Source organism: Acomys minous (assembly GCF_964271855.1).
Source record: "Acomys minous genome assembly, chromosome: 15".
Lineage (NCBI taxonomy): Eukaryota > Metazoa > Chordata > Mammalia > Rodentia > Muridae > Acomys > Acomys minous.
The window spans coordinates 95,689,937-95,713,677 of NC_140497.1; the positions used below are offsets into that span (position 1 = coordinate 95,689,937).

Below are 23,741 nucleotides of genomic sequence, written 5' to 3' on the forward strand. Positions count from 1 at the left end.
TGGCCATCGACAGAGACTCTGTATGGTTTGAGTGGGTGATTCATTGGAGCTGTTGTTACCCACCTCACCGTCAGCCGCAGGAGGAGAACGATACAAGCATATTTCTATCACTCTGTCTATCGATGTGGTTTTGTGTGTGTGTGTGTGTGTGTGTGTGTGTGTGTGCATGTGCGCACACTTGTAGGAGTTGCTTTTCTCCGTCTACCACGTGGTTCTCTGGGTCAAACGCAGGTCATGAGGGTTGGCAGCAAGCACCTTCTCACAGGCCCCAAATGTATGCTTTGGGGCTGAGGTGAAGCTGAGAGGCTCAACACTTGCCTAGCCTGCAGAGGCCCTGGGTTTTACCCCCAGGACTATAAAACAAAACAAAACAAAACCCCAAACAACAAGGGCTTTCTCTGAGTGCTGCAGATGCTCTTCCTGAACGCCAGATCAAAGCTGAACAACTGGTTGTCTCTTAAAAGGCAGCTAGAGAGCGGAGTGGGGCACAGCTGCTGAGGTGCTTGCTTAGCAGGAAGGGAGCCCTAATCCAGCACTTGGATGCAGAGGCAAGAGGTTCAGGAGTTCAAGGTGGGGGCACAGGTTGGGGTGTCATGAAACTGTGTACACTAAAGTCCACCAGGCCCTCCTGAGCGCTGATGGGTCCTTTACCCACAGGTGAGCTTAGGTTCCAGCTCTGACCACCCCAAGGTAAAGAGTCCCTTCCCACCAAGGGAAAGATTGGTGCACTGAGCTATACAGCTGTCTAAATGTTGACACACTTAACTCTATACCACTGAGAAGTGGCATTAACTAGCGCCACAGCAGTCTCACTGAAACCCCTAAGTGACACCTCTCAAGCCCTTGGGTGTGGCTACTGCTACTGTGTTTGGAAGCCTGAATTTTATCTTTGACAACAAATGCTGTCAGTCACTTTCCTTGAAGTGTCAAAGTCTTGATTTATTCATTTACAAGAAAATCTCTGGCAACTAACCAAGTTTGAATAGCCATAGTTTGTCAGGTTTAAAAAAATTTTAATATAGTTCTTCTTCCCCGGGGCAGGGGTGAGGGTGGGGAACAGTGTTTCAACAATAGAGGCAGCTAGCTCTCTTTGCAATCCAACAACACCAGACAGACACTTTTCTTCACGACCAACACCATCGCCGCTGCCGTGTGTAGAGGAAGCACTTTGTGCGAGCTTCCCATTTGCCACACAGAATATTAAAAAGATGAATGCTCCAGGGCTGTGATTTAATAAAAGAAATAACTTCTGCTTAATCAGAGGTGTTGTTAAGTGACAGGTGTGTGTGTGGGGGGGAGGGGGAGCATAGTTCCTGCAGGTGCACAGGGTGAAGGATATTAATACAATGACGGCCAGGGTGTCCCGGTGCCTCTGCTTTGATTAGTACTGAGGAGCCAGAAGTTTGCCCACCGGTGCCTTCATAATACCGTCAGTGAAAATGCCAATCAGTCCAGTGAAAAGAGCAATACCACTCGCATCTTCGTGAACTCACCGCTGACCTCTCAGAAGCTTCGGAAGGTTCTCTGGAGCCTAAGTGGCCTCGCACACGGGCACTAGCCCAGCCCATTTCCTTTCCTTCACTCCTTCTCCTCTGGAATATGCTCGACCATCACATCGTCCGCCCCACGTGAAGTTCGTGAAGATCAGCTTCTCCGGGGCCTGCCAGCGGTTAGCCGCGTGCCCCACCCTGCATCCTCACACGATGCTGTACGCTTTTCCTCACCTCAGGAGCAGTTTGACACTGATGTTGGTCTTCCTTGCTTGATTCTAAGTATCAGTAAGGTCAAGCTGCTACTGCTGCTGCTGGTGTTGGTGCTGGTGGTGGTGCTGGTGGTGGTGCTGGTGGTGTGTGTGTGAGGGGTGGGGCGTGGTCTGTGTCGGGTGGGGCGTGGTCTGTGTCGTGTGGGGCGTGGTCTGTGTCGTGTGTCTGTGAATTACATGTTCAGTGCCCAGCACTGTGGCTGGTAAACAGCAGGGCTCAACTCTTAGCTGATGGATTGAATGAGGAGTCTATAACAGCCGTGCATGCACAAAGCCCTAATGAACCTGGCTGGGGTGCTCCTGCCAATCAGATGCTAATTAGGATTCCAGGGCTTTTCTTAAACCTTAATCCACCAGGTTTTCCTGCAAACAAATTCTATATTAAAAGATAACAGGCTTGCCATAGGCTCTAAAGGCATCTTGAGTCCTCTCTTGCTTTGAAAGATGTGTGTGTATGTGTGTATCTATGTCTATGTATGTGTGTGTGTCTGTGTCTATGTATGTATGCATCTGTGTATGTGTGTGTGTCTGTATCTATGTATATATGTGTGTGTTTGTGTGTCTGTGTTTATGTGTGTGTGTATCTATATATGTGTGTGTTTGTATCTATGTATGTATGTGTGTTTATGTGTGTGTCTATGTATGTGTGTGGGCGTACACCTTTTTGTGACTGGGTCTGGAGAAGGAACATTGACAAATCTTAATTATTTCTACAAGGTGCAAAGCTTCAGCTGGGGTCCTGGCGCATACCTTAGTCCCAGTACTCAGGAGGCAGAGGCATCTCTCACTGTGAGCTCCAGGCCAGCCAAGGCTACACAGTGAGCCCCACCTAAAAAGAAAAACAAAAGGTCCCATAATCCCAGAAAACATCAAAAGTTCTCCATTTTTATCTTATGCTTTTACCAAGAACTGTTACTAAGAGAAATTGGGTGTTCCCTGCTACAAGGCTGCTGAGGTCTTTGAGGATGAGGACCAGCTCTTTCTCCCCGTGTCTTGGGTGTAGAGCTGTATTTACTGAATGTTGGAAACCACCCAATGAATGGTCACTAAATTGTCATGTGGCAGGACGTAAGGCAAGACCAAGTGACCAAGCTCACCTCAGCTGTCAAGTTAGGATGAGCAACAGCATCTGGTCCACTGAAAAGATTGCTTACAGACCCACCTGACACCACTGCTGGCGGCTCTCACACCCACCTCCTCTCCGTAGCCAGATGCCTCCTGGAGAAGGGTGAAGCCCAAACCCGGGGTCTTTGCTGGGGTCTCCCGTTAAGTCCACCAAGGGAACTGGTGAAGAGTGCCGGGTCTTCAGGTCTTTGGGACTGTGACAAACTGCCAGGCGTCAGAACAGAGAGTAGAAGATTGAGGTACTCACGCGATTCCTTTTCTCTTAGGGCAAGCCAAGAACCAGGTGATGAGTCCCCAGGAAACTAACACATGGCTGTCCTGTGCATGGGGGGTCTCACTGCAGCTGGCTGCCCTGTGCATGGAGGGTCTCACTGCAGCTGGCCCTGTGGGTGGAGGGTCTCACTGCAGCTGGCTGCCCTGTGCATGGGGGGTCTCACTGCAGCTGGCCCTGTGGGTGGAGGGTCTCACTGCAGCTGGCTGCCCTGTGCATGGGGGGTCTCACTGCAGCTGGCTGCCCTGTGCATGGGGGGTCTTACTGCAGCTGGCTGCCCTGTGGGTGGAGGGTCTCACTGCAGCTGCCTGCCCTGTGCATGGGGGGTCTCACTGCAGCTGCCTGCCCTGTGCATGGGGGGTCTCACTGCAGCTGGATGCCCTGTGGGTGGAGGGTCTCACTGCAGCTGCCTGCCCTGTGCATGGGGGGTCTCACTGCAGCTGGATGCCCTGTGGGTGGAGGGTCTCACTGCAGCTGCCTGCCCTGTGCATGGGGGGTCTCACTGCAGCTGGATGCCCTGTGGGTGGAGGGTCTCACTGCAGCTGGCTGCCCTGTGCATGGGGGGGTCTCACTGCAGCTGGATGCCCTATGGGTGGAGGGTCTCACTGCAGCTGGATGCCCTGTGCATGGAGGGTCTCACTGCAGCTGGCTGCCCTGTGCATGGGGGGTCTCACTGCAGCTGGCTGCCCTGTGCATGGGGGGTCTTACTGCAGCTGGCTGCCCTGTGCATGGGGGGTCTTACTGCAGCTGGGTGCCCTGTGCATGCAGGGGTCTCACTGCAGCTGGCTGCCCTATGCATGCGGGGTCTCACTGCAGCTGGCTGCCCTGTACATGGAGGGTCTCACTGCAGCTGGCTGCCCTGTACATGGAGGGTCTCACTGCAGCTGGCTGCCCTGGGCATGGGGGCGTCTCACTGCAGCTGGCTGCCCTGTGGGTGGAGGGTCTCACTGCAGCTGGCTGCCCTGTGCATGGGGGGTCTCACTGCAGCTGGCTGCCCTGTGCATGGGGGCGTCTCACTGCAGCTGGCTTTCCTGTGGGTGGAGGGTCTCACTGCAGCTGGCTGCCCTGTGCATGGGGGGGTCTCACTGCAGCTGGCTGCCCTGTGCATGGGGGGTCTTACTGCAGCTGGCTGCCCTGTGCATGCAGGGGTCTCACTGCAGCTGGCTGCCCTATGCATGGAGGGTATCACTGAGCAGGAAAGCTCTTGAGACTGAAAGCAGCTCAGAGACTCAGCCTTGGCTTCCTGAGTGTTCTTTGTAAAACCCACCCCAGAGCACCAAGATTTCAGAGTCTATTGTTTATGTCTTTCAGTTGCTTGTGCTAGAGGCAAATGCGGTGGTGTGATACCCTCGAAGGACAGTTGTATGATTAAATTCTCCTTACACTGAAACCCCCAAAGGGGGGTCATACATGAGAAATTCTGGGTGCTTCCTGTATCATAAGCTCTTGTTTATAGTTTGATTAGAATTCAAGAGCTCAAACACCCCCTGCCCTGCCTTCTGCCCCACTGGCTTCCTCTAAAACAGTTCTTTACCCTCCTAAGGTAGGGTGGGTGCACGGCCAGTTGTCCACTTGTCAGAGCCTGGAGCACAAGGACAGGCCATCGCGTCTGCTGGGGCTCTGACAAATTAACCTTTGGTCGATTTGCCCTAATTGATGCCGTGTTTCACATCCACAGCATCCTAACCACTTAAACATAAGTAAAGACCAGCCTGGCCTGTGACCACGGTGGCTAATGGGAGCTGCTACTGGCCTGTGATGACCAAGGTGGCTGATGGGAGCTGCTGGCTATTGCATTCCTTTTGAAATATTCTACCAAATTAAAAATTATTTAGAAGATATTGTACTGAACATAAATTAATTCATTTTGGGTAAAAGTAGTCTCTAACTCAAAGGGCAAAAATATATCTCCACTAAAGACTCTATCTCAAGCCCAAGGAAGAGCTGAGGTAGCACTGGCACCCTTCTCCACGGCACAGTGTCTGCAGGGTCTGTGCACCCCTGGCCGCTTCCAGCTGTAGAGGTGACTTTTTTCCCCTTTTATTGAACATAGATGCTTTTCTCATTTACTGTATCCTGGATATGGTTTTCCCTCCCTTTACTCCTCCCAGTTTCTCTGTGTCTCCCCTCCAAGCTGGGCACATCCCCTTTGTATCTCTCATTAGAAAACAAACATAAATAATATAATATAATAACTATAACATAATGTAATATAGTGATAGAACTGACACACGGGAATAGGACAAAACAAACAAACAGAAGGAAAGAACCCAAGAAAAGACACACGAAACAGATATAGATGCAGAGACCCACGCTTTCCCACACTCAGGATTCCCACAAAAACACTAAACTGGAAGCCTATATATATATATATATATCCACACACACAGACACACACATGCACAAAGGAACTGTAGGATAAAAAGAGAAAACAGTTTTTAAAATATATAAACGAAATAAGACAGAATAAAAATGAAGGTAAAGGGCTGGAGAGATGGCTCAGCGGTTAAGAGCACTGACTGTTCTTCCAGAGGTCATGAGTTCAATTCCCAGCAACCACATGGTGGCTCACAACCATCTATAATGAGATCTGATGCCCTCCTCTGACCTGCAGATGTACATGCAGGCAGAGCACTGCATACATAACAATAAATAAATCTTTTTTAAAAAATGAAGGTAAAAATGAAGATTGTTTATAAAGCTCTGGCACGCCATTACAACACAAGAAACCCCCAGAGACAGCACTGAGTTTACTTTTTTGCATCTGCTTTGGGTGTCCAGTGTACCCCCAAGAGTAGTTTGTTTCCCCAGTGAGATTCTCTTAGAGAAAAACTAAAAATCCCTCCCTCCAGGGCTCAGGAAACCTTGCCCAGGAAGGGTGTGTGTGTGTGTGTGAAGGAGTGTAAGAGCCAGAGGGGAGGGAGGACACCAAGAAAACAAAGCCCCCAAGTCAGCGGGGTCAGCGATCAGTGATCTCGCAGAGACTGTGGCAGCAGCATGCACAGCGGGTCACAGAGCTGAGAGGAGGAGTGGGCGGAGCATGGCCCCGTCCCTAACGCAGAGGCAGCCACTCACAAACAGAGTCTAGAAGAGGTGACCTTTGCCTTAACGTTGCCTTAAGTTGCAGGGATGAAGGGTTCACACAGCGGTTGTGATGACAGAGGACAATGAAATGAAAGGCATAGAGCATGGGACAGCAGAGTCCAGCACGGATCTCGGTTCCCATATGTCCTGGTTTTGTGACAGTTACGCTTTGAATATGAAATGCACCCCTGCAGGCTCCTGTGTTAAAGGCTTAGTCCCTGGCTGGTGGCTCTGCTCTGAGAGCTGCTGGGAACTTCAGGGGCAGGGCTGCCTGGAGAAAGTGGGCTCTTGGCAGCATGTCCTGGGGAACCCCAGCTCGCTGGCCCTCCCTCTCTGTCTGCACATCCCGGCTGCCTTGAGGTGAGCAGTCCTGCTTGTCACGTCCTTCGGCAGGTACAGCCTCAGCACAGGCCAGAGGCAAGGGAGCTCGCCAGCATGGTCTGACAAGAGCCCAAGTGGATCCTGTTTTAGAACCAGGGCATCGGCCGCAGGGTAGGTCTCTCTCTATATGACCGAGTCACACCCATGAAACCGTAGCAATATGGCCGCCTGAACAAGACCCACACAGTGACAGCACCAGTTGCCATCCCAGTGACATCACGGGGATACGGATGGAGATCTCACCTGGAGATGAAGCGCTACGGGAAATCAGTGGCTGCTGAGAGAGTGAGAATCAGTCTTCTCCAGAGATAAGTTTCCATAGGTTATCCAGGCCCAAGTGGCCAACCTGAACACATAAGAGCAACACTGAAGGAGAAGCCTTGGCCGCGCGTGGTGGCGCACACCTTTAACGTCAGCACTCAGAAGGCAGAGGCAGGCGGATCTCTGGGAGTTCGAGGTCAGCCTGGTCTACAGAGGGAGTTCCAACACAGCCAAGGCTACACAGAGAAACCCTGCGCGCACACACACACACACACACACACACACATACACACACACACACACACACACGAGTAGTTGGACTTGGGAGAGAGTGGGAAGGAAAGGGTATAAACACATTACTTATATGTGACATTCTCCAAAAAAGCAGAAATAAAAAATTTTTTAAATCTCTGTTGTCAGCTGGAGAGATGGCTCAGAGGTTAAGAGCACTGGCTGTTCTTCCAAAGGTTCTGAGTTCAATTCCCAGCAACCACATGGTGGCTCACAACCTTCTATAATGAGATCTAGTGCCCTCTTCTGGCTTGCAGGTGTACATGCAGACAGAATGCTGAATACATAATAAATAAGTAAATCTAAAAGAAAAGAAAAAAGAAAATTCATTTAAAAAAAAAAAGCTGTGTGTTTTAATCCGTTTCTTGCAGGTACTTACCCTGGTGTCGGTGAAACCAAGCGGTGCGGTGACCTTGTCTTCTGACCTCTCTGAGCCACGCCTTTTCCACATCTGTGAAATGAAACATATTTGCTGTGAGGATTAACAAATACGACTAACGTGTCGGGAGCACGGTGCACAGAAGTATACACGCCCGTAGAACAAAAAAAAAAAGGGACGCAACCCAAAGGAAAGCCCATCGGCACCCCAGCAGCCGACTGGACGAGAAGAGCCACGCGCAGTTTCCTAACTGTCTGAAGCGCCTGCGGTCGGCTTCCCTTCTGCCCTGGTCTGTAAGTGTGTTAGCTGCAGTGACTTCAGAAGGAATACACTAAACGGGAAACTGCACCTACGTCTCCAGAGCGGCTACCTGGGCTGGTGATAAGCTGTGTTCTGTTGCAGGGTGGCACCGCTGGGTTGTCCTGCGCTGTTTCCCTTGCAGGTGTGTGTGGCCACCAGCAGAGCACGCTTGGGTGAGGAAAGCGCCTTTAGGCTGGCCTGTGAAACCCTATCAAGTGTAACCCTGTTGCTGGGCGTAGTGGCACTCACCTTTAATCCCAGCACTCAGGAGGCAGAGGCAGGCGGGTCGCTGTGAGTTGGAGGCCAGCCTGGTCTACAAAGTGAGTCCAGGACAGTTAAGGCTACACAGAGAGACCCTGTCTCACAAAACCAAAAATCAAACTAACAAACAAAAAAAAAACAAAAAAACCACAAGTGTAACCCTGTCGTCTTTCACTTACTTGCTGGCTAACTGGGAAGGATTCCAGGAGGCTGGGAGAAGGCCTGTCCACTGACTTAATGACAGGTCAGCACTTTCTGGGTGAGCTAAGCCCGCTGGCCATGGAGGTGGCTGGAGAGCTTGCCTGGGGTGTTGGTACAGTGGGGTTTCCTATTTTGCTGGTCTATAAAGGCTAAGAAATACCAGTCTGTCAGTCGGGAGAGAGATACTTTACTTACTACCACCAGATGGACCGAAAAGACCCTAGGACTCCATCCTCCGGCAGTGACACAAAGGCCTCGCTTCCAGAGCAGAGATTTGGCTCCGCAGCTCAGCCCACAGCAAAAGCTCACTTGAACTAGCTGTGTGACTTTGGTTAAGTTTACTACTTTGTGCCTCAATTTCCTTGTTTGTGTAAAGGGAATAGTGATGTGTCGGCTGAAGGAGTTCTAGAAAAAAAGTGTGTGTGTGTGTTGTGGAAGGTGAGGGCATTCGTGTGTGTGTGTGTGTGTGTGTGTGTGTGTGTGTGTGTGTGTGTGTGTGTATTGTGGACGGTGAGGGCATTTGTGTGTGTGTGTGTTGTGGAAGGTTCACCCAGAGGTGTGTCTCAGGCAGAGACTAAGTCCTAGTTGACAAGAGTTAACCGCATGGCTGCTGAGGGTCTTATGACTGGGGGACAGGCACTGGAAGGGCGCAGTGGCAGCTACGGTTAAAGAAGCAAAAGCAGTTAAGTGGCTTTGCTGAGACCAAGTCAGAGCCTCGCTCCATTCCCACTGTGCCTCTGCTCCACGGTGTAGCTCAGTTGTCCCTTCCTGCACTCTGAGGCATTTGGGGGTTCATCACAGCCAGGCCAGGCGCCACACCCTTGCAGGCATGGGCTGCCCTATCTCTGTAGAAGCCCTCTGGTGACTGGATTGGTAAGGAAGAAGACGGAAGAAAAAAGGATCCCCTATCCCCCAACAAAGTATCATCAACTGGCTCCACAGAAATTGGGGGTGTGCAGGAGCGGGGCTCAGTCTACAGCACCAACCTTCTCGGTGGGAACAGAAAGGGTTAAAACAAGGCGCCCACGCACTCCAGTACATAGTGAGATGTTTGGAATTTTGGTTTCTTTAAAAACACAAAAATATTACAAGAATGTGTTTTTGTCTTAATCCCAGGTGTGGGGACGTGGGGCTGCTCTGGCCTGTCTGTAACAGCTGACTATAATTTGCCCTGTGCTCTAGCAGAAGCATGGCTTGGCCAGCAGCAGATAGTTTCTGTGATTGTTTGACGTTTGGAATTCTGGGAACTTTTCAGAGGGTACACAAATGCTAAAGCCCTGAGAGGCCGAGTCAGTGGCTGCTGGTTGTTCAGCGGTATAGGTTAAAAAAAAAAAGAAAGAAAGAAACAAAAGGAAAATGAGATTCAGGCATCTCAGTCTCTCTCTTCCTTTTATCCTTCCTTCTCTTCTATGTAGTGATGGGGGCGAAACGGCAGGGGGGGGGGAGTGATGAGGGGGAAACAGAAGGAAACTGGCTACACCACTGCCCTGCCCTTTACCTGATGGATCCAGGGAGAAGTAACAACCACTTCTAGGCAAGCACTGGCCAGTGCTTTGGAAATCCCAGCTGTCACTCTGTGGAGAGGCTAAGAAAGCCCAGGGGGTGGGGTGGGGGGGTGGGGTGGGGGTCTTGCCTTGGTTAGAAGGAAGCCCCTTTCCCCTCCCCCACCTCCTTTTTACACTCTTTCTTTCCTTCCTTCCCATAAAGTCTTACAATTTCATTTACTTATTTTTAACTAGATTTTCATCTTTCATGCTTTTTCTCATTTTCCTTTTCTCTTCCTTTAAAAACCTTGCTTCTTTTTGTCATTTTTCTTTCCCAATCCCCCTTTGTTCATATTATTCTTTTTAATTTTACTTTTATTAACTTTAAACTTTTACGTTTTCCGTGTCTGTCTTGCTCATTCTTCCTGTTGTTACTGGTGGCACAGCGGCTGCCTTTAACTGGCTTTTTGCTATATTTACATTATCTCACTGGTTCTGTGTTATTGTCAATGCAGCTTGCTTCCTTCTCTCTGAACAGGCTGTTCACTAGGAAGACTGTCACACAAAAGTGAAAGAGAGACTGATCTCAACAGATGTGCAAATATCATCATAGAAACACAGAAATAAGAAAAATGAAGGTGCCTCAATCTGTTCAAGAGTTTCCAACTCTTCTGTAATTGAATCCTAAGAAATCAAAGAAGAGGAAATGGCAGACAAAGATCAAATGCTGAATGCCTACGTCAGCTAGGGCATCTGCTCTCATTATAGCTGGTTGGGATATAAATAAACAAATCTTTTTTTTTTAAAGATGAAGTTGAACAAAAGCTCATTTGAAATCTTCACCCATAAGACCAAGTAGGGGAGTGCTGGTGCCTACAGGAAATGTTGGTGGGTGATCATAGTCAGACATTGATAAAGGAAAATGAAGACACGATGAGGAAACTGGGAACAACTGTGGGATGCGACTAGATGACCCAACGCCCAGGGGCAGAGGCCAGCTTACCGTGACTGAAGCCATGCTTAGGGAGAAGCCTAAACAGGGCATGAGCAAAGAGAGAAAAATGATAAAATAACAACAAGAAACGCATGCATCTGATAACAGCTATCATGTAAACACTTTTAATTCTCCAACTGAAAGACATGGGTTGTTGTTTTTAAACAAACAACGTTTGTTTGTTTAAACGTTTTTTTAACGTTGTTTTAAACGTTTGATTTTACTAGTAAAGACTCAGGAGCCAGATGCTGGGGTGAAAACTAGCTAGCTCAGAGAGGCAGAGAAGCCGCCCGGCTGACCTCCCTTCTCAGCCAATGTCTCAAAAGGAAAAGGCCCTGGCTCCCTCTCCACACTGTCCTAAAATCCCTTCAAACTGAATGTCCCTCCTTTCTACTTCCTGTGAGTCTCTAGCCATCCTCCAGACTTCCTCTCATGCTTCCTCTGTATGCTTTTTTTCCCATGTTCACTTTCTGTCAACTGGTTGCTTGCTTCCCACACACACACCCCCCCCTGCCCCCGCCCTACACCTGTGGTTGACTTTACTTAATGCTGTTTACAGGAAGCTCTTGGGTTCAAGTTCCTGTGCTAGGGCCGAGCCACACCACAACTAGAAACAGGTTTTCACAGTTCACAGTCTTGTGGTTGTTTGGTTTACAGCTCCACATCTCAGCCCGTCCTTGAAGGAAGTTAGGACAGGAATTCACACAGGCTAGGTGCCTGGAGGCAGGAGCTGATGCAGGCTTCAGCGGGTGCTGCTTACCGCCTGGCTCCCATGGCTGGCTTTCTTATGGAACCTAAGATCACCAGCACAGGAACAGGCCCATGTACAGCAGGAGCCCTGGCATCAGTCACTAATTAGGAGAACGAGTTACAGCTGGATTTTGTGGAGGTTCCCAGCCTTCAGATAACTCTAGCTTCTGTCAAAGTGACATAGGAACACAGTAGATACTCTATTATTATTTTGTTTTGTTTTGTTTTGTTTTTTGAGACAGGGTTTCCCTGTGTAGCCTTGGTTGTCCTGGACTCGCTTTGTAGACCTGGCTGGCTTTGAACTCACAGCGATCCTCCTGCCTTTGCTTCTCGATTTTTTGGACAGTAGACACTCTAAACCCCTCTCCCTGGCAATATATAAAGCCAACAAGAGTGTCATTCCTCCACCTTCAGCCCCAGAAGCAATGCTGTCTGGGCCACACTTGAGACACTCGAGTGAGCTAGCCCAGTCATTCTCTTTTGCTGAAACCGGGGCTGAATCAAGACGGTCCCTGGACTGTGTGGCAGGGCAGCCACCTAAGGCAGCAGCGTGAGGTAGGGAAGGAAATGATGTGCTACCCAAAGGCATGCTGGTCCTGAGTCACCGAAGTCACCAGGACAGCAGGGCGGCAGGCTGGAGAGTTCTCAGTGGATGCCAGGCCTGGATCTGGGGCAGGGCGGCTGCTTGTGCACAGGGGGTTCTTCACCTGTTTACTGTCCATGCCTATGTGTTTGTAACAAGCCTGTTACTGGAGAAGCTTCAAAGAGTTTATACTGCGTCCAACCAAAGGCCCCACCAAGTCCTCCTCCTCCTCCTCCTCCTCTTCTTTCTCTTCCTCCTCTTCCTTCCCCTCCTCCCCTCCTCTTCCTCCTCCTCCTCCTCTTCCTCCTCCTCTTCCTCCTCCTCCTCTTCTTTCTCTTCCTTCCCCTCCTCCCCTCCTCTTCCTCTTCTTCCTCCTCCTCCGCTCCTTCTACGCCTTCTTCTTACTCTTATTTGAGGCAGAGTCTCTTGTAGCCCAAACTCTCTGTGTAGCTGGGGATGACTCTGAGCTTTTGATCCTCCTGCCTCCACCGTTTGAGTCCCGGGGTTTCAGGCATAGGGCTCCATGACCAGTTTGTGCTGTAGGAGGCATCAAAGCCGAGGCTGTCACCTACCACCAGAGCTGCTTCCCCGGCCCCAGGTACGTATGAGTCTTGAACCGTAACTACGGTTTTCTTTGTGTGTTGTGATGGGAAGGATGCACAGTGGCTCTCCAAGAGTTGCCTAAAACTCGGGCAGGACTGTGTGGGCGACGCTGACCGATCAGGAGGAGGAGCCTCTCTGAGGACAGAGTTAAAACAGCTGTAGAGAAACAGCGGACGGTCTATGTGTGACCGGAGAGAAAGACAGAGAGCGCCCCCGTGGAGGATCATGCAGAGCTGGATCACGTTTGTCATGCTGAACTTGGGACCGGATCCTGAGGCGGGCTAGGGAATGGATGCATGATCCATGAACGTCTCCTCGTTCCCTGCTGGTTATAAAGAACAGTCACGCTGGGTGTGGTGGCACACGCCTGTAATCCCAGCACTCGGGAGGCAGAGGCAGGCGGATCGCTGTGAGTTGGAGGCCAGCCTGGTCTACAAAGTGAGTCCAGGACAGTCAAGGCTACACAGAAAAACCCTGTCCTGATAGACGAGCAGAGTGTCACCCGCCCCCTGCAGACCCTGAGTCCTATGACAGTGTTCACGCAGGTGAAGGTACCTCAGCCAGGTGTCACCCATGGCTGCAGTGTAAAGAGAGTGTGGCATATTCACCAAACAGCATTCGGCTATGGAAATGAACAAAACCAAACCGTTCGTAGAAAATGCATGGATCTGGAGATCATACCAAGAACAGCCAGACTCACAGACAAAAGTCACGTTTCCCCTAATAGACAGAATCTAGATCCCCCGCCCCCCCCCAAAGATGGTGAATTCTGGGAAGAGAGGGAGGCAACAAATGAAAATAGAGTCTAGTGACCATGTGCACGAAGAGGCCATGATGAGATGAACGTTGTAACTTAAACAACAAAACTTTGTTTTGTAATCAATGTTACAAATGTTATGGAGAGTGGGGGCTTGGCGGGGGGGGGAGGGGGGGAGGGGGGGAGGACTTGCCAGGAGGGCCGAAGCTTGGGTCCCAGCACCATACCAAGAAGCCAAGGGCACTCAAGTCACTTGTACACATCACCCTGACACGCATACGATTAAAAATGAAATAAATCTTAAAAAATAAAAGTGGTTGGGCCGGGCGGTGGTGGTGGCTGTGCACGCCCTTAATCCCAGCACTTAATCCCAGGGGCAGGCGGATCTTTGTGAGTTAGAGGCCAGCCTGGTCTACAAAGTGAGTCTAGGACAGCCAAGGCTACACAGAGAAACCCTGTCTCAAAAAACCTGTGTGTGCACTTGGGAGGGGAGGTCAGGGTCCGCATGTCTGCACAGTGACAGCCAGGGCTGGGCCTGCCATCCTGTGATGTAGACAGGCTTCTCAAGTTATATCCTAGGGGAGGGGCTTTTAAAATGCTCCCTATAAAGGCTCAAAAAAGAAATCTACTCTGTACTGGGCCCCCACAGCCTAGCTGTGATAAGGAGACGTCCTGTGAGACGTGGCAGTGTAGCCGACATCCTCAGATGAAGTCACTGCAGTCCAGGTGAGTCTGAACAGCGTGAAGACGTTCTGACGGTGCCGTGCCACACCACCATCCACCTGGGCTGATGACCTTCGTGCAGACTCTTCGGTCACATACACCAGATGCCTAAAATAGTTTAACTTAGAAATCCTACCTCAGCCAGGCGTGGTGGCGCACGCCTTTAATCCCAGCACTTGGGAGGCAGAGGCTGGTGGATCTTTGCTAATTCGAGGCCAACCTGGTCTACAAAGCGAGTCCAGGACAGTCAAGGCTACACAGAGAAACCCTGTCTTGAAAAAAAACCAAACCAAACCAAACAACAACAACAACAACAAAATCCTACCTCTAGAGACACACAGCCTTCCGAGATTGACACCCATGCTATTTATAACAGCATTGTTTACACAATGCAAACTGGGAACAACTAAGAGGCCCAATTAGAGAGATTCTGACAAGCAACGGACAGTGGAGATGTATGATGCAATGTCAAAAAGCCATGGAGATGTTATTCCCAAAGAATGCTTAATATCGTGGAGAATTACAACATAACCTCACTTGAGAAAAAAGACATAAAACCACACACACACATGCAAATATGCATACAATAAACTTTTAAATATGAATTTACATATTCATTTAAAATGCTCTCAGAGAGAATCAGGGAAAAAAAGCAACCTCAAATTAAAATATGAAATAATCAAAATGTTAATCGCATTTGTCTTCTCAGTAGCAGGATCACGTGCTATTTAATGCTTTCTTTTTTATTCATTTTCCTAATTTCTAGTAATGCATATGTTAGTAATGTAATCAGGAAAATGTCTGTTTTAGTAATACTAAAAATACCATTTAGACTAGTCATTATCTAGAAAGAAAGATTATGTTCAGAAAATAAGGAGCAGAGGCCATCCACCGCCCTCAACCTCCCGACACAGTCACGGCCTGATTTGCTCTACTCTCTGCTTTCCAACTCACTCCTCAGGGCAGCTGACAAAGGCAAGTCACAAGTCAGGGCCACTAAGGGAACATGTGGGTCTTCTTGTCATGCTTACCCACTAGGGGCCGGGAACTGTTGGAAGAGGGCTGGGCATGTTGTAATCCAAGCAGAAAGCCTTTCAGATGGAGGCTATTCCTCATGTTCTATAGGTGAATAATAAAGAACAGAGCCCCTCCCCCAAACACACACACACACACACACACACACACACACACACCCCAGGGCCGCACAGCAGGGGATGTACCTTGCTGGCCGGACTCCAGGCAGCCTGTGGTCTAATGTGATGCTCAGGGCTCCGCAGCCTCTCAGAAACCACACAGAATAGGGAATTTCAGAGCTAGAGATTACACAGTCTTTGGCTTCAAGCGAAGGAGTTTTAATTTATTTTCTGAATCAACCCTTATATCCAATTCCAACATGGGAAACAGATTCTGTGTAAATAAGGAGGAGCTACAGTCTCAGGAGGACCAGGCAGCTCTCCTGTCTCCCCGCCCCCCCCCCCCCCCCGCTCCACCGCCCCCCCCTCCCCCCCAGCTTCCCACCATGGCCCCTGTGCTGCTTTAGCTGAGAAGCCTCTGTCCTCACACAGGGTGGGGAGGTTGAGGCCAGCGCTTTAGGGACCGGAAGGTCCTAAAGGTCCGCACTTTTCTAGCACTCCCCCTCAAGCAGCAGTCACCTGGGAAGCGCTTGCAGTTGAGTTGCTTGTTTCCCCAATACAGGCTTACCGCGCTTAGTAGGTGTGCATTATAAAACTCTTTTCCTCAGTGTAAGATTTGCTTCTCATTTTCTTAGTAGTGCCCTTTGAAAAGCAAATGTCCTTAATTTCTATAAAGACCAATTAAATTTTTTCTTTATATATCATACTTTACAAATTTTATTTCATGTGTGTGTGTGTGTGTGTGTGTGTAACTCACGTGTCCAGATGCCCTTGGAGTCTGAAAACAATGTTGGGTTCCCTGGAGCTGGAGTTACTCTGTACGCTGCCTGCGCCAGGGAAGGGAACGCTGACCCAGGCACCTGTAGCTGAACAAGACAGGAGAAGCAAGGCAGTAAGTAGGACTCCTCCAAGCTCTGTTTCAGTTCCTGCCTCCAGGTTCCCTCCTCCTCCAAGTTCCCTCCTCCTCCAGGTTCCCACCTCCTCCAGGTTCCCACCTCCTCCAGGTTCCCACCTCCTCCAGGTTCCCACCTCCTCCAGGTTCCCTCCTCCTCCAGGTTCCCACCTCCTCCAGGTTCCCACCTCCTCCAGGTTCCCACCTCCTCCAGGTTCCCACCTCCTCCAGGTTCCCACCTCCTCCAGGTTCCCTCCTCCTCCAGGTTCCCACCTCCTCCAGGTTCCCACCTCCTCCAGGTTCCCACCTCCTCCAGGTTCCCTCCTCCTCCAGGTTCCCTCCTCCTCCAGGTTCCCACCTCCTCCAGGTTCCCACCTCCTCCAGGTTCCCACCTCCTCCAGGTTCCCTCCTCCTCCAGGTTCCCTCCTCCTCCAGGTTCCCTCCTCCTCCAGGTTCCCACCTCCTCCAGGTTCCCTCCTCCTCCAGGTTCCTTCATCCAGGTTCCCTCTTCCAGGTTCCCCCCTCCAGGCTCCCCCTCCTTGTTCCCCCCTCCAGGTTCTCCTGTCCAGGCTCCGCTCTCCAGGCTCCCCCTCCAGGTCCTGCCTCTGCATCCTACCCTGGCTTCCCTGCGGGAAGGACTACAACCTGGGAGTTATAAGGTGAAGTAAACCCTTCCTTCCTCAATTTGGTTTTGGTCAGTGTTTCACTGTAGCATCAGAGAACGAACTGGAGGGGTGTCCAGCTTAACCGTAAACTCAGTCTTTCCACCTCTACTAGTGGGATGTCGTTGTATCCAGCCAGCGTCTTGTTATATATCACTAGCAAATTAGGGAGGCCATAGTTAACCTCAGGACTTTTGCCTTTTCATACTAGAGTTGAGAATGGCTGGTGCCACACACAGTCTTCTGAGATCGACTGTGTCCTTAGCTTTACGCAGGGTCTGTAGTTTCATGGATCTTCATGCTGTTAGCATCCTTTTGTTTCAGCTTGGAAAGCCCTCAGCGGCATTTCTCCCTGAGCTCTTGCTTTTCCGGGAGATTAGGCACACAACCTTTAACCCCACGTGCAATCTATCCTCTGCAGCCCGCCCGCCATCAGACCGCGTGGACCAGCCCCCTCGGCAGCTGAGGTGCTCACTCCCCTGCAGTTAATAGTCAGCCCCTTGAGACCTAGACCAAACTCCAAGCCAGTGCGAGCAGCTCATGGGGCCAAGATGAGACCGTATAAGCAAACCTAACTCAAAGGTCCTGCCCTCCTCAGCTCGCTTGGGAAGAGCCGTCCTCAATTTCGGCTCTTGCTCACGTGGCCATGACACAGCCAACGTCATTTTCTCTAACTTTCCATTTTAATCTATTTAAAATCAACACTTTTTCCAACGAATTCTCTCAGATTCTTTAGGTGCTCATGAAGAAAAATATGATTAATGCCAACACATTGGATGGATGTTCTGATGGGAACAAATCCATCTAAGCAGATTTAAATTGGACACGCGGTGTCACATGTCCTTGAATGTGTGTGACAATCAATCCGTAAGTGTACCTGGAGTTTCTTGTCCCCCGTTGGGGGGGGGGGGTGTGGTGGTGGTGGTGGAAACTTCCAGTTGAGTGGAATCTTCCAATTTGAAAACAGCTAGCTGGAAGTGTGAGGGGCCCCTTCAGAAACCCGAGGCGACAATGAAAGTCAAGACTACACATGCTCGTGTGTTTCCTGGGGAAAAATGAGCCTTCAATTTAAAGAGATTTGGGCAGTGCTGTTATTTCTTCAGATGTAATGTATCGGGATGGAAGAGATGGTTTTCCTTAAGGAAACATTAGATGTAAATTGAAGAAAAATGAGTATAAAAAGTGAGATTGATTTTTTTTTTTTTAACTTAAGATTTTCTTTTTCTTTCTTCACAGTTTTGTCAGGCAGCAATTTGATGTTGACGTCTTTAAGTCCGGGCCTGAGCACACTTGCTTTCCCTGCGGCACTTGGGACATTAAATTGCTATGTGTTCAGGCAACGTCCTGATCTGGTGTTGTCCCTCATCCTCGGTCTATGTGTTGCCCGGACTCCCCAGCCTCCTCTCCTGGGATCTGGTCTCTGTTCCTGGGCAGCCTCTCGTGAACTCCACGTTCCCCAGGAGATGTCCTCCCGTCTCCTTTCTCTCCTCCTGGTTATCTATTCAAGTCTCACAACTGATCACCAACCCACACCCGGCTGCCCCGGGTGGAGCTGGGAACTGCGACATCTGGGCTGCCGGGATCTAGGGCAGAAATGAGCCCTCCTAGCAGGCTTAATTCTGGACACCACGATAAAACTCAGCAAAGGCTCTTCTGAGAAGTGATTAAATTTAGCACTGTTGTTGAGTATTCTCCGTCTGCCAGACGTCGTCCAGGTGGGTATGAATATAGAGATGAATAATTTCTTTCTTTCTTTTCTGCTTTTGGTTCAGAAAGGATCCGAGGCAGATTGTGGCAGAGACATTATAAAATAAAAATCCAAACGCAAGTGTCTAAAACTCCGAACAAGGTACTGAAATGAAATAGGTCGAGTCCAGAGGGAAAAGTGAGCCTAGACGCACAGCCAGTGGGAGCCATCATGGTGTCTGTACCTGAGCATGGTGTGGGCTCTCAGCACATCAGGTATCCGTGGAGAAAGGAAACAGCCAGCAGCCAGTTCCTCTGGTAGAAACCGCACGCATGGCTTCCAATAACCGGGAAGTGAGACTCCTGTAGAGAGACGGGGAACCTGTCAAACAGAGCAGCGTGAGCCTCAGGAGGAGAAATGGTTGCCTCAGACAGGACAAGGAGAAGGGCACTGGCTACCACCCCCAGCCAGAGGGTTCACAGAAAGCCTTTCGGAAGGCCGCTAGCCAGGCCGGATGCATCGCTTTATATGTGCCACGCGGGTGACACCAGCGCTACCACGTGTGGGTTGGCATGTGGAGCAGCCAGTGGTGAGACTGGAAACACAGGCTGGACCTCGGGTGCCACAGCGAGAGACCTGGACTTCATGGGTCTTGGGCAGTCGCTGATACTTGTGAGCCCGAGCTGGTGGTGACAGCGGGTTGTCAGGCCGCAGTATGGACTCCTTTAACCTCCCAGCTGGAAGATAAAAAGCAGGAAGCGAGTGGTGGGAAACAGTGGAGCATCTAGGACAGCCCGTGGCACAATCCAATTCAAAGAGAGCCTGGACTCAAGGAGGGTGCTGCAGTGGTTGGGGACAATGAACATGTCTCTGTCTCTCTGTCTCTCTCTCCACACCCTCTGTGTCTGTCTGTCTATAACTTTATTATCAATCACAGATTTATTTTTTTTTTCACTGCTATTCTTCATGTCTTAGCAATGTGTAGCCCGGGGCGTGCAGATAAGAGCGTTCCCACCCAGCTCTTAGGGATCCACCATGAGAGTGTGACTTTAAAGGGCTATGAGAGATGTTTGCCGCAGAGAAACCCCTCGCCTCGGAGACTGACCCTAGATGTGTGTTTGAATTTATTCTAGGAAATAACTAGCAATGCCCACTGCACTGGACTCCTCTCACAAGCGAAGAATGTACCCCTCCTTTCATTGCAGCTTATAAAACCCGAGGCCGCACAGAACATACATGTCAACACGGGTTATCAGGAGTCTGCTGTGGTGCTGTCGTGACCAATAGCCCTACATCCCATGCAGAAGCAGCGTGTGACCACACACGACCAAGCATAGATATAAATGGAGCCCGCTATATAGCTGTAAACATTCTTAAACCATTATAACGTTCTGAAGACTGATTTTAAAAACTCCCCCGCACTCCCCCCCACCTCTGCCAGTCCCCATGCAGTTCTCAACTAGACTTTGTAGAAGACACGGTTCTGTTGCATATGTCAACAGGCTGGACCTCCCAAAAGAGATGTCAACAGGTTAGGCCTCCAGAAAGGGTGCCATTTCACTCAAGGCTGATGGGCTACTGAGCACAAAACCGAGATGGAGTCAAGTGAACCTATGGTGAGGATCCATGGTCTAACCTTGTAACATTAGGCAGCCGGATAGCGGGCGCTGCCCGCAGACGCTCACATAGCCGCCCCCAGAGACGGTGAGTGTGCTACGTATTTGCTAGGAACACTGCTAGCAAGTCCCACTAACTAGGTGGCTTAAAGGAGACACCACATCTATTATCTCACAGCTCTAGGGCTTGAGGTCCGAAATGAAGGTGTTGGCGGTGCCAGCTCCTTCTCAGGGCTTTGAGCAAGGGAGTCCACCCCACGATGCTGGCTTGTCACGCGGGTCTCCTTCCCAGTGTCTCCGCCCTTCTGTCTCTGTGGCCGTGTCCAGACTTTCTCAGGCATCCTTGCCCATCTTAAGATCTCACCCTAACCAACTGCGTCTCAGAACCGACTTCAGATAAGATCGAGACCCAGAGCGGGAGGGTGAGGAGTTAGCGGAGCTACGACTCAACCTCAAACAAGTGGCTTTGCAGGCACCATTAAAGTTAAGAACTTTGAAGTGGGGTGTGGTTTCCTGGCTACGGAGTAGGCTCGGTCCAGTCACGTGCTCCATCTGTGGCCAGCAAGAGGGACTATCAGAGATGAGAAACTTGGCTCTTGGCTTTGGAGAGGGAAGAGGGTGCCAGGGTCCTAGAGCTATTGATGGGCCTAGACGCCTGCCAACACCTCGACTTCAGGAAGCCTGTGCCAAGCTTCCTTTGTATTGTTATGAGCCATGCAGCCTGTGGCTATTTGTTATAGCAGCAACAGGAAACACATTCTCTCGCAGGCCCAGACTCCCTCACCTCAGCTGGGAGCATCTCCACAGGACAGTCCGCGCCCTGGGCAGACACCAATCTAAACCGACTCTTGTTAAGCGACAGAGCCGCCTGGGTTGTCTGTCCAGCAGCAGGACAGGCCTCATGGCACATACGCAGGCCACCCTCTGACCACAGCAAGAAGAACACATGACCCACAAGGGGACAAACAGACTCTGGAATTTTGAGCCAAGAGGGACATGAAGAACAGACAGGAACAGAGGGAAAGGCTGTTGGTATCACTGGGGACCAAGTCCCAGCACGGGAGGAGGCTGGCCCTCATGGCAGAACGAAGTTAGACACAATGAAGTCTTGTCAAGGGGCTGTGATTTTCCTGTAACGCCAGTAGCCAGTTCCAAAGGCGTCACTTCCCCCTAGAACAACACAGAACAACACAGCTCGTGTTCGGTGGACATGGCGTCTTACAAGCAGCTGCCTCTCAGCGCTTTTGCTCTGTTTTGCTTTAGCGGGTTTGATTTCTTTAAGCTGTTAAGCCCTAGACTGGAAGTTCACAGATGGCCAGATCATCCTGAGCCTCGGGACACAGACACGCTGGTCCTACCTAACCAAGGCTGGCATTTTCTGTATTAATTCCACTCCACCGAGAACTGCAGCAGATAAAAGTAAATATCTCAGAGGGGCAAGTGCCCGCTGGTGGGACAGTGGCCGGCCTGGAGCCTGTCACTACACACACACACCTTGTTTCCAGCCCGCTTACCTTTCTGCCTTCTGCTTGCTGCCTGTCCCGAATTCCTTCTCAGCACCAAGATGCTACTAATGGGCCTTGGTTGACTTGAGTTTTGAGGTGACTTGTGTGAGAAAAGTGTTTGTAAAAAGGAAAGAAAGAAAAGATCCGCAGAAGCCAATTGCCGAGAGGGCCAGGAAGTGGATGGTGTTCTCACAGTACCCTCCTAGTTCCCGGCAAGCACTCAAGTGAGGGGTGTGTATGCGCACGCATGTGTGTGCATATATGTGTCTGTCTCTGTGTGTAAGTGTGTGTACATGTGTGTGTGCATGAGTGTACATGTGTGTGTCTGTGTGAGGGTGTGCCTGTCTCTATGTGTGCATATATGTGTCTGTCTCTGTGTGTGAGTGTGTGCATGTGTGTACATGTGTGTGCGCATGTGTGTATATGAGTTTACATGTATGTGGAGGCCAGAGGACAACCTCTGATGTCACACCACGGGAGCTGCTTACCTTGGTTTTAAAGACACAGTCTCTCACTGCCCTGGAACCCAACAAATTGGCTAAGCTGGCTGGTCAGCAAACTCAGGGATCTGCCTGTCCATACACTCCTGGGCACTGGAATTACAAGCACATGCCACTATGCCTGGCCTTTCAGGTGTGCTCTGGGGATTGTGCGCAGGTCCACATGCCTGTACTGAAAGCTTTTACCAGAATCTGGGTCTGGTTTTAGTGTGTGACAGGTGGGTGTTACAAGTTATTGCTGTTGCTGTTGTTTATGAGACAGGGTCGCTCTACATATCCCTGCCTGTCCTGGAACTCACTGTAGACCAGCCTGGCCTCAGATTCACAGGGAGCCACCTGCCTCAGCCTCTTCCAACCTGATATCTTCCTGCCTCGGCCTTCTGAGAGCTGGTACAATTGCGTGCTACCATGCCACGCACCGTACAGCCTTGTCGCAGGATGAGATGCCCTTGGGCCACTACACAATGTGTCCTGGCATTGTCAAACAGAGGCCACTGGTGCACAGGTGGACCTGTTCTCAGCAACACCACCATGCCCAGACAAGGACTTTGCCAGAGCTTGAGGTGACTGACAGAAGACACAGGGATCTGAAGTTGCCTGTGCTGACTCCAGGACCCGGCTTGCCTGGATCTCATGTCTTCCCAGGTGAGTGTTCAAAGCACAAGCCCTGGAGAGTTTGGAACATGTTGGAAACCGGATCATGCTGCTCAGGAGCCATCACTCAGCCACCACAGAGCTGCCTTCTACAAATGGCTCCAAAGTTGCAAGAGCCATTTATTTTTTAAGAGCACCGAGAAAATATGGGGTTTGAGCAAGGAGTAACTAACACCTCGTATTGTGGCCCTGTCCTGTTCATGGTCCAGGAACCATGCGGAGTGACGGGGGACAAGGTCGTCTTCGGGAGAACAAAGGACCCTTCTCACGGCCACTGAGCCTACTGCGGTTCATTTCTGTTCCTGAGCCTGGCTGCAGAGAGAAACGCAAACCCAGAATAGAGCCTGTGAGGTGCACACCCAAACCCTAGGACTCAGGACAATGGTGTGTGAGATCATCCGGCATCAGCCTCCACTTCGAGACCTGCTGAGACGCTGCATCCAAAAACTGACAGTTGATGATGGCTGGGGAAGGGCTCAAGGCAGGAGAGGCTACTCAAGACCCATCTAAGGGACAGAATAGCAGCACCAACAGACACTGGGCTTTAACAAAACAGCACATGAGGCTGGCAGGGAAAAGCGGTGAGAAAACAGGGAGGAACTGGAGGCTGACAACGGGCCCGTTTCATCCAAAGCACACTGTACACATGCATGGAATTCTCAAACCAACCGGACAAAAGCTCTCAATGAAGAGAGAGCAAGTGTGTGAGCCCCTGCTGTGTCTCAGGCACTGTCCTGGGTTATGTCCTGGGTCATGTGCACATGAAATGAAAGAAAACCAATTCCTGTTTGTTTGTTTGTTTTGGGCAGCAGTTTCGACACAGGGTTTCTCTGTGTAGCCTTGGCCATCCTGGACTCGCTTTGTAGACCAGGCTGGCCTTGA

At 50.4% G+C, this 23,741-nt stretch overlaps 2 long non-coding RNA genes across 4 annotated transcripts; one reads left to right on the forward strand and one right to left on the reverse strand.

The window, feature by feature from the left end:
- Positions 1–919: 919 nt before the first annotated feature.
- On the reverse strand, positions 920–16,238 carry LOC311584383. Of its 3 annotated transcripts, XR_014774846.1 has the most exons (5): positions 16,101–16,238; positions 15,912–15,985; positions 7,555–7,626; positions 6,867–6,969; positions 4,091–4,154 (listed from the first exon to the last, which is right to left on the reverse strand). It is a non-coding gene; the product is annotated as an uncharacterized lncRNA (long non-coding RNA). The 3 variants fall into 3 exon arrangements; XR_014774845.1 differs by lacking the exon at positions 4,091–4,154 and adding an exon at positions 920–2,591 and having other exon boundaries at positions 15,912–16,238; XR_014774847.1 differs by having other exon boundaries at positions 15,912–16,238.
- A 585-nt stretch (positions 16,239–16,823) lies between these two features.
- Positions 16,824–18,237, forward strand: LOC311584384. The gene is made up of 3 exons (XR_014774848.1): positions 16,824–16,894; positions 17,625–17,764; positions 18,134–18,237. It is a non-coding gene; the product is annotated as an uncharacterized lncRNA (long non-coding RNA).
- Positions 18,238–23,741: the final 5,504 nt, after the last annotated feature.